This window comes from Triticum aestivum, chromosome 3D, assembly GCF_018294505.1.
Source record: "Triticum aestivum cultivar Chinese Spring chromosome 3D, IWGSC CS RefSeq v2.1, whole genome shotgun sequence".
Classification (NCBI taxonomy): domain Eukaryota; kingdom Viridiplantae; phylum Streptophyta; class Magnoliopsida; order Poales; family Poaceae; genus Triticum; species Triticum aestivum.
Genome location: NC_057802.1, coordinates 15,699,464 through 15,709,207, shown reverse-complemented (window position 1 = coordinate 15,709,207; position 9,744 = coordinate 15,699,464). Strand labels below are relative to the sequence as shown.

Here is a 9,744-nt window from a genome sequence, read left to right as displayed (position 1 = left end):
TTAAACAAGAGACAAACAAGCAATCATGTTCGTCCACATAGATCTTGATCATCAGTTTTATATATTAACGGTTAAGATTAAAAAGATATAGTATTACGTACAAATAAAGTCATGTAAAAATAGTTTGGTGGGCCACGTACACATCTTCCATCCAAGTCTTATATGCCTTTTCTATAAAAAAAAAGATATCTCCAGACAATCACATGCAGACTCGTACGTTGCTATTGCATAGTATGGCTGCCAACTATAAGGAATAAGGAAGAGTCCGACCACCACAAACAATGAAGAGTTCAAGCAAAATACTACTTTGATGATGACATCAATGATTTCAGCATACTAATCAATCCAGACTCCTTTTTCTATTGTTATTTATAAAATCCCATGTGGACTCCTATACATTACTCAAAAAATCAGCCGCATATGCCTTTTTCGTCCACATAGGTCAAAAATACATACACCATTATATTGATTTCTTCTTTGATGATTGGGATTAACAGATATGTGCAAGTTACGTAACACCAATCTTATGTGCGTACAAGTCTACCATAATCTTACATAGTAATGAGTCCAAACATGCATGAGCGAGATTCTCAAGGAAAAGGAAAAATGAAGTCCGTCAATTCATCAAATATGTATATGCATACATCTATGTTTGTGCCCGATACAAACAAGATACTGTAGGCCAATCCGGCCAGCCGGCCAAGCCGTACGCTAATTCCATGCATGTGACATCATGCTTCTGTCACCCATTGATTAAGATATGTTTAATTTCCTTGCTTTTTTTAATTAAAATTTTCATTATGAATTCAAAGAGATACCAAAAAGGCACTATTTGCATGAATGTTGTACATGCATACTAGCGTATCTAATAACAAAATATACGACTAGAGAACAATGAAAGATTGACTCCCAAGTCTACAATGGAGCAACAACAACTCATCTGTGGAAGAGGTAGATGTGGTAGCAAATGCAGTGGAGCTACAACATTGTCAAGATAGTACATGCCATTACATTCAGTTCCAGTACCAACTATTTTTCCGGACTTCAGCTTCTGAAATACACAGAGATAGGGCTCAAACACTACTAGGAAAAAGCCTAGTAGTAGCGCGGGTAAAATGCCTAGTAGTAACGCGGGGATCCGCGCTACTAGCAAGGCACTATAGCTAACTTGTAGCAGTAGCGTGTTTTGACCCGCGCTACTACTATACCTACTTAGCAGTAGTGTTGTCCAGAAGCTTAGCAGTAGCGTTTCTGCATCCAGCGCTGCTGCTAAATAGTTGTAGCGCTTGTATACGGCGCTACTACTTCCTGCTAAAGAGCGCTACTGCTATATTTTTCACATATTTTTTTCTGCTATGTATTTACGGTGTTTTTTTATAGGTTTTATACAGTATTTTAATCATATCAAAAACATGCAATATGCTCATCATATCATACACATAATAATCTCATCATATCATCCAACACAAATCATGTCGTCTCATCATAATCACGATATAGCGATACAAGTTAAGTGACATGTCTCGAATACAAGCAACTGCATGGTCATCACATACACATGTTTCATCATCTATATCTAAACGAAGATATAGAAGAGATGAGCGATCACTATGAGCAAGAGCGCGATAATGTAGTAGTTTTTGAGGCGCCGGTTCCAATCCCTCTCTCGCGCTAGCGTCAACCTCAAGTAACTATCTTCCACTTAGGCTCTCCTATCGAACCCTCTGTGGTTGCCGCCCGAAAGCCGGTGCACCTGGGCTTGACACTCAAGCCACTTGCTGTAGCACTTCTTCGCCAACGATGATCTATGTACCTGCATCGTCACATGAGTCGATAATATGCAACATATATAGTTGAGCAACCAAAAGATACATAGTCAGCAAAAAATAGAAGCAACATATCATAAGCATAAATAACAAAGTTCATCGTACCCAAACTGCCCTAACTAGAGTGATCTTTGCTAGTTGAGGAGTACGCTTTAATTACATCACAAATTTTCGTCGTGCATAACTCAAAGTTTCATCATAGAGAAAGTATGGACTAAAAGGACACATTGTCATATATCGTCAATCACTCCAACATGTCATGCCATCCATCCAAATCAGGGAGGAAGTCCCCGAGTGAAGTGAAAGGCTTCAGGTTGAAACGCTGAGCGGCTACACGTGTTCGGACGTCTTCCCGTGACATTTGCCTTCTTCGTAGAACATCCCTATTTTTTCAAGGACCTCCTTCATGATGATTTGGGCAAGTTCACTTTGGATGTGATAGAACTCAGCTCGGAGTCAATGATCCGGGACATTTCCTAGTTTGTTTGCCCATTGCAGAATATCGGCATCGCCGGATCTAGGTGACATGCGAAGGTTCTGGTGATCCCGTCTATAGTCCAGCATGTGGTGGAGGACATAGAATCCATCGCTGAGAGTACCACTCGGTTGCTGGATGCAGCTGAAGTCCGTCTTATGGCCAAAGCTGGGCGCGTGGTTCCTTGTCTTCTTGACCGTGATCTCTCCACCTCGTAGGACGTAGCTTAAGATAGCACTGTCGAGAACAGACTTGATGTGGGTGTAATCCTTTTTCTTCATGTTCTTCGACGAGTCCAAGTAAAGAGCGTGGGAGAATCAGGGGTAAAGGATGATGAGGACGACGCGCCCGTCGCTGCGCAAAATAAGTACATCTCAAATTAGCCTCCACGCATGCAAACGAATGATTGAAATCGAAGGAAGGATATCCGCGGATGACTTACATGGGATGATAAGGCAAGAGAATCGTCTCCTTGTCCTTATTGCCGACCAGGGAATCGATGATGTAGTTACTCGCGTATTCACGGTGCTTTGGGCAGACTGCCAATAAGCCCTCTTGCATAAAGTATGGGTCAGCGACACAGATATAAGGTATTTGCTCAATCCTGATGATGTAGTTCATGTACAAGGCAAAACGGCAGACGAACGTAAAATCTAACTTTGTCAAGTGAAACATGTCGAATATGTAATCGAATCGAAGGAAGAACTTTTCCGCGGGGAATGTCTGGACGTACAACCTTTGCTGCGGCACGTTAACCATGTAGAGCGGGTATCCTGGATTTTTCGAGGCGATAAGGCTTTTCTCTCTCCGCAGCACATCGTCATGAAGTCTCCATAGATCACCTTCTATGGCCTCTATCGCTGCCTTAGGTAGGATCGGATCACCAGGGATATGGTATTTCGCCGCATCTTTGATTGGTATACGGTCTTGAACTCGAGGCTGCGGAGGCGCTGGCTCACAGAAGCAGCTTTGCCGCCATTTCGGCCTTTCTTCGATCTCTTCCTATGCTTTTTTGCTACCGAAAATGAGCCTATCATACGTTCATCCGCCGGCAATTCAGGCATCAACTCATCACGCTCAAACCCTGAGTCATACTGCTGAGCCATCAATCCTCCGTCGTCATAGGCGCCGGTATTGAGATACCGTAGAGGGTCATCATCCTCGTCGTCCATGGCATCATGCATTGTTTATTCGAAGGCGGCGACGTCATCAGCCACTAATGGAGCCTCTTCCTCACGCCGTTCGCTATCACCCGACATGACAGGCGACGCTAATTGGGTAGCTGGGGTGTTGGTGTTCATACCTTACTGATTCTTCTTGATCGTGGGTGTGCTCCCGGCCGCCTCCAAATGAAGCAGACTCTTCGGCCACAACAGGACCCAACTCTTGCAATCGCCAAGCCGCCGCGGGGTCTCGTCGTCATCTCCCCCTAGTGCTACCGGAGGAGCCAAATTCTCGTGGCCCGGTTTGACACTGGCCACGGAAACCTTGAAGACGCCAGGGGGGATCGGCTGGTTGTGGAACAATTCTTCCTTTGGCTTCACTATATATCGTCGCCTTTCCCACGTCCACCTTCTGGCCACTGATGGTGTATAGTATGGTGCACGGGGTTACGTTAGCCTGCAAAGATATGTCTGCAATATGAGACATTCGAAAGGCAATGAAAACGGGAGATTATTCATATATTGAAGAGGGCTGGTGTGACAGGTAGTTACCGTGAGGTCGTCGAGCTCAGCCAAAGAAGAAGCCCCACCGAGCACGCCAGAGACGGAGGACGGGCTGCCATGAGCAGGTGCGGTTGCGTGAGCAGGTGCTGGTGCAACGCTAAATGAGCTGCTCCCGAAGAAGTTGGAAAAGGGAAAGTATGCTGTCTCTTTATCTGAATTTTGCTTGGTCCAATTGATGATAGCTGGAATCAAGCACTACACCACGCACCAGATTTCCCTACCGGTGTGTGTTGGAAAAAGTCAATTTCGCCAATAGACTGTTGGTTGGAAAAACTTCTAACTAACTGTTGGTCGGCAATATTTATGTACCGTGTCCAACTGTCGGTCGGCAATACTTGGATATTTCACGTTGGACTGTCGGTCGGGAAAGCTTGTGTCTTCATCAAAGTGTTGGTCGGGGATTAATGCCGACCGACTTCTTGGTTGCCAGTTGGGCCGGCTCGTCTTTGCGCGCGCGGGCTGAAAACTTAGCGCCAAGCCTCCCTCCTATTTTTTCATTCAGCCTTCGGGCCGCGACTAAATCCAAATTCCCCAAGCCTAAGTCCTCTCACGCACTCCCTCCGCCGCCGACCGCTAGCTATCTGGCAGTCTGCACGCCGTCGACCGCCCGCCGTCTCCAGCACGCCGTCACCTCGGTAGCAAGGTTGCTGCCCTGTCTCCTTCATCCTCCTGCACCCCCGCTGCTTAGCCCCCAAACACTTCTAACCCTAGGGGGGGGGGGGGGGGGGGCTCGTCACCCAGGAGCCGCCGCCACGCCATGGGCTTCCTCAGATCTGCGCCAGCCGGTTCGTTTGAAGAAGGATCTGGCCGTTGATTGCTGCTGCTTCCCCTTCCCCGACGGTGGGTGTTCTTCTCACTCTCCTCGCCCTCTCCACCCCTCCCCAATCGGTGCTTCTGTTAGTTGATTTGTTTGCTTTTCCCTTTTCCGTTCAGATCAGCCATGACTTGGGATAGTACTTCTATCCAGCAAGCAGCGCTTCGGCTGGGAGCTCGAGCTCAAGCAGAACGTCAAAAACAGGGGCTCTATCTGCTAATGGGCTAGTCGGAAATGCAGTCTAAGAGCTGGCTACTGCTCATGTGATTTCTGGATTTGAGAGGATGAGAACTTGAGAAGAACAAGCTTGATACTATGATTAAAAAAAGTCTATACTACAGGTATTCCTTTCAGTACTGTTGCAGCAAACCTTTACTAGCTAATTTTCTATGAACTGGTTGTGATTGATTTCTGAACTTTAGAGCTTGTGAGTTGTAATTTGTGATTTCATAGGATGCTTGAAGGTCAATACAAGGGTATCCTGTGAAAATATTACTTCCTATAATCATACTAATGTTTCTCATTTTTAGTTAAGCATTGTAGAATTCTTGCAAACATAGGAGTATATTAATTTTTCATCCTCTGAACCAGGTGAAAGTTGAGACACACCATACATAGGCTCTGCAAGCGGACGGAAATAGACCTCTTCGTCGATGACTTCTACGAGGACGATATTGACCTAGAGGCTGGAGCTTTGCTACTCTTTCCGGCCAACAACAAGGTATCGTTTACTTTTTCTCTCCCCACATCCAATCCTTCCCTGTTCCTATCCCTCTTCCTTATTTCCTGCTATAGGGCAACATACTGCAAGTGTTTGTTAAATTGTTAGTCTCAATGCTCCAATTCTAGTAGAAGGATTTTCGGTAGGAAGACATAGCATCAATCAAGGATTTTCGGGTGGAAGACATAGCATCACTCATGGTTGTATAGATTTACTCTTGTATTTCTGTATTTTTTCAAAATTAGTTCTGTAAAGCTTGTAGAGTAGTTCAGTTCTTAAGTTGTTTTACACTTAGGCTTGTATTAACTTACTACTTATTTTCTCCATAATTTTGCAACATTAATTCTGTAGTACTTAGTACAGTTTTTCTGGAATCAAGATAAAATACATGTATATCTAGACGTTTGTATTTCTACAGTCATGCTTCTAAAGATTTTACAGTTTTATTTTCACTATAAATTTGCTTCAGTAGTTCTGTAACTTCCAGAATAGTTCAGTTAAGAGGTTTTACTCTTAGGCTTGTATAAACTTACAACATCTTTTATTTGTAATTTTGGAACATTAGTTCTTTATAGCTTCAGTTTAGTTTCTGGAAAAAAAATTAAATACGTATTTTTGCAATTTGTAATTTACAGTCATGCTTCTACAGAGTTTACAGTAGTATTTTCTGTGAATTTGCTTCACTAGTTCTGTAAAACGTCCAGAATAGTTCACTTCTGGAATGAAGAGTGTAATTTACCTTTTTGCTTGTATAGATTTCCAGCTGTATTTTTTTGTTATTTTTCTTCAGTAGTTTTCTAAACAAGACTAAATATGAAAAGCTGGTTCTAATTTATTCTCAGTCTTTCTCTATAGATGTTACGGTTGCATTTTTTATTAGTTTTTGGCAATTTTGCAATGAGAATGGTTCCACAACCGTAGACTGTTCTGCTTTATAAGGCCATTGTATCCATGAAGAAATTTGTTACTTATTTCTGAATACATCTCTTACTGTTTATCTGTACGTTGCAGAGCAACTCGTATTGGTGTAGCTTAGATACATTTTAAGATATGGCATGAAGCTAGCCAAGGTCTTCTATTATTTCTAGCAACATGTGATTGACTGAACAAAAGGACTACACTCACATATGAAGTGCTTGCAAGTTTTTTTTAAAAAGCAAAGGACTAGCGGTGTAGCTAAGGGCTTTAATTTGTTAGCACTTCATATTTGTTGCTTCTAAAACACTTGTATGCACAGATAGTTTCTCTTGGTTATCATAAGTGAACATTCTTGAGATAAATTTCGCCCAGTTTTTTAGTGGGGAAGGAAAGCTTCATGATATCCATTTAAAGCGCTGATATCTATTTGAAAATTAATTTATATGCATACCTCCTCGATCCTAACAGTATTTTTCTACTGTATAGGAGAAATCTTCTCAGTTTCTGAATCCTGAGCAGTAGCAAGTCAGGTGCTTAATGGTGATCCTACCATGCATATGGCATAAGCAAGTTAGTTCTAAAAAGGTCATTGTTAATTCGCCCACATCTGTCCCGCAATTGCCACAACTTAGTGCGGTGAGATCAGAGGATGGTCATCAATTTAATCTAATTTGTGGCACTGAAGTACAGATGCTTTTCTCCGATGTTTTTATGAATATAATAGTCAGGTGCAGTGTAAGTTCAGATACTTTTTGTTTGGTATTTTGCAGGTCCTCATGTGCTTAGTACTGCATTTAGAAATGATTGCGGATAGATTCTTCTCCTTGAAATTCATTTCTAACATAGGGAAAGTATGCATAACCTCCTGATGTACGTGGGTTTTTGAGAATGCTTTTCCCAGGCCATGCTGCACTCATCATTGAAACTTCTAGCTGTGTATTAGATAGTAATCATTTTGCCTAATGTATTGCCGTCTAGTGCAGCAAAGTGTGGTCTTTCCACCCGAGATAAGAAAAAGAAAGATAACTAGTGCAGTCTTTTCTTCAAAAATGACTTTCATCTGTCCGTTGGTGGATGTGTTGCTCCCAATAATTGGGTGTCTGGACATTCTAAATTGTTGCCTTGTGGCCAGATGATGCATATGCTCCTTTTCCATTTAATATACTTCTTGGTCTGCGACTTGAGGAGATTGATACAGGCTATATGGTTGGTCGGTGTGGCATTGATGCTTTATTATGTCTAATCCGTCACAGATTCTAATTAGAACATGCCATGTTTTTATAATGCTAAAATCCCAGTTTGTTTTTGCCATTGGTGCTTTATACAATTATTATTTATTCCATTATCTCAATGAATGCATGAATTCACCGGCGACCCTTTTATCCTTTGTAGGAATGACATACATGAGGACCAGGAAGTAACCATGAAGATGGCAGTTTTTGTTAGCTAGGCATTTTGTGTAATGGAGAAAAACATTGTGTCTTTTATCATTTGGTAAACCTATATGGTGTCTTGTCAACTGGGCATTTTGTGTAATGGAGCAAACAATGAATCATTGGACATGCATCTGTCATTTTGTAAACCAATCAGGTGTCTCGGTGATTGAAACATAAATGTTTCCTCCTTTCAGTTAGTTACTTTTACCTATAAGAATACTCTGTGTTGCAATGAGATATGCAACTTGATTTATATTGTTTGGCAAGGCACAAGCCAAATAATGGTTGGGTATTAAATATATCTTGCTCGGCTAAACAAAATGCTATCGAACTGTTGGTCGACAAAAGATAACAACGTCCTATTGTTGGTCGGGAAATGTTTGTGGAAGGGCCGAGAGAAAGTCGATCGGCAAATGTATTACCGTCGGACTGTCGGTCGGGAAAAGTTCATGGTAGGGCCAACAGAAAGTCGGTCGGTAAAGGAAGTACCATCGAACAGTCGGTCGGGAAAGTTTATCATCAGATAGTCGGTCGGGAAAGGTTCATAGTAGGGCCAACAGAAAGTCGGTCGGCAATGATTTCGATAGTCATCAAACAGTCGGTCGGGAAAGATATGTCGGTCGGGAAAAGGCTTTCCCGTCTGGACTTTCCCCAACAAACAAGGTCGGTCGGCAATAGTCTTTCCCAACTGATTGTCTGTCGGTGGACGTTGTTTTCCCAACCGACTTGCCTATTGGGGATGTAGTGCTGTGGTGTAGTGAAGGCACCATACGAAGCTGCCATTTCCTCTTTTGCGGCAGCTACCGCTGCTTTGACTGACTCTTCTTTGGTCTCAGCTGCTTTCTTATCAACCGCAATTTCAACCTTCTTGTTGATGTTTTCTTCGTTTAACCTCCTTCTTTGCTTTCTCTCCTCAGCGTTCTCACTGTAGTAGCCACGTGGCGCCGTCTCCGACGCCGTGCACGCGTCCATACGACGGCCAAGTGTCCACCAGGAGTCCTTTCAATATGTTCAAGGCCCAATTGAACGGGGTGTATCCTCTTCGGTTTCAGTTCTATACCAACTAATTCCCCAGCATCAGTCTCGGCGCCAATCTCGGCGCCGGTCTCGATGTCGGTGCTGGTGTCGATCTCAGTCTCGGATGTAACACGGGTGTACTGCAACAACCGTTGCTCATCCAGATAGTTTAAATAATTGCCTGTCGCCTCGTAGACGTTGCAATTACCAGAACCCTTTCCTTCATTGTTCCTAGCCATGTTTCCTACAATTAAGTCTAGTCAATTAATTCCAGACCTAATAAAATGAATAATGACATAAAAAAGGCCTATGTTTTGCCGAAATGTTGATTCATTACTGTTGCGGCAAATCCCAGGCACTTGATATGTCATAGTTTCTAGCACAAGTCATGCCGAAATTCACGGAAAATTTTGGCATGACCTTTGCTAAAAAGTGGACAAATCGAGCGCCTGAAATTTGCCGGAACGGAAATGAATCAACATTTCGGCAAAATATAGGCCACTCAGAATCATTCCCGGCAAACAATGTTCAAATATCCATCTTCGACACCGCAACACATGTCCAAATATACATGAGCAACCACATGTCCAAATATAAATGTCAAAATTTCACAAGCTAACTCAAAAACTAAGTGTAGAAGAAAATTCAATTAACTACTAATAGAACAAAATCCAGTTAACTTTAGTGCTCTGTAATGATGAAATGAAAAAAATTAGTTAACTACTAATTTCATTCATTTAGGTCATTCATTTAACTTCACCTAATTAACCTACTGTACCACTACTACTAGCAGCACTACTAACCTAATTA

General features: G+C 42.5%; 1 long non-coding RNA gene across 1 annotated transcript; it reads left to right on the top strand.

The window, feature by feature from the left end:
• Positions 1-4,765: 4,765 nt before the first annotated feature.
• LOC123073806 (uncharacterized) lies at positions 4,766-7,971 on the top strand. The gene is made up of 3 exons (XR_006435745.1): positions 4,766-4,868; positions 4,962-5,183; positions 5,434-7,971. It is a non-coding gene; the product is annotated as an uncharacterized lncRNA (long non-coding RNA).
• Positions 7,972-9,744: the final 1,773 nt, after the last annotated feature.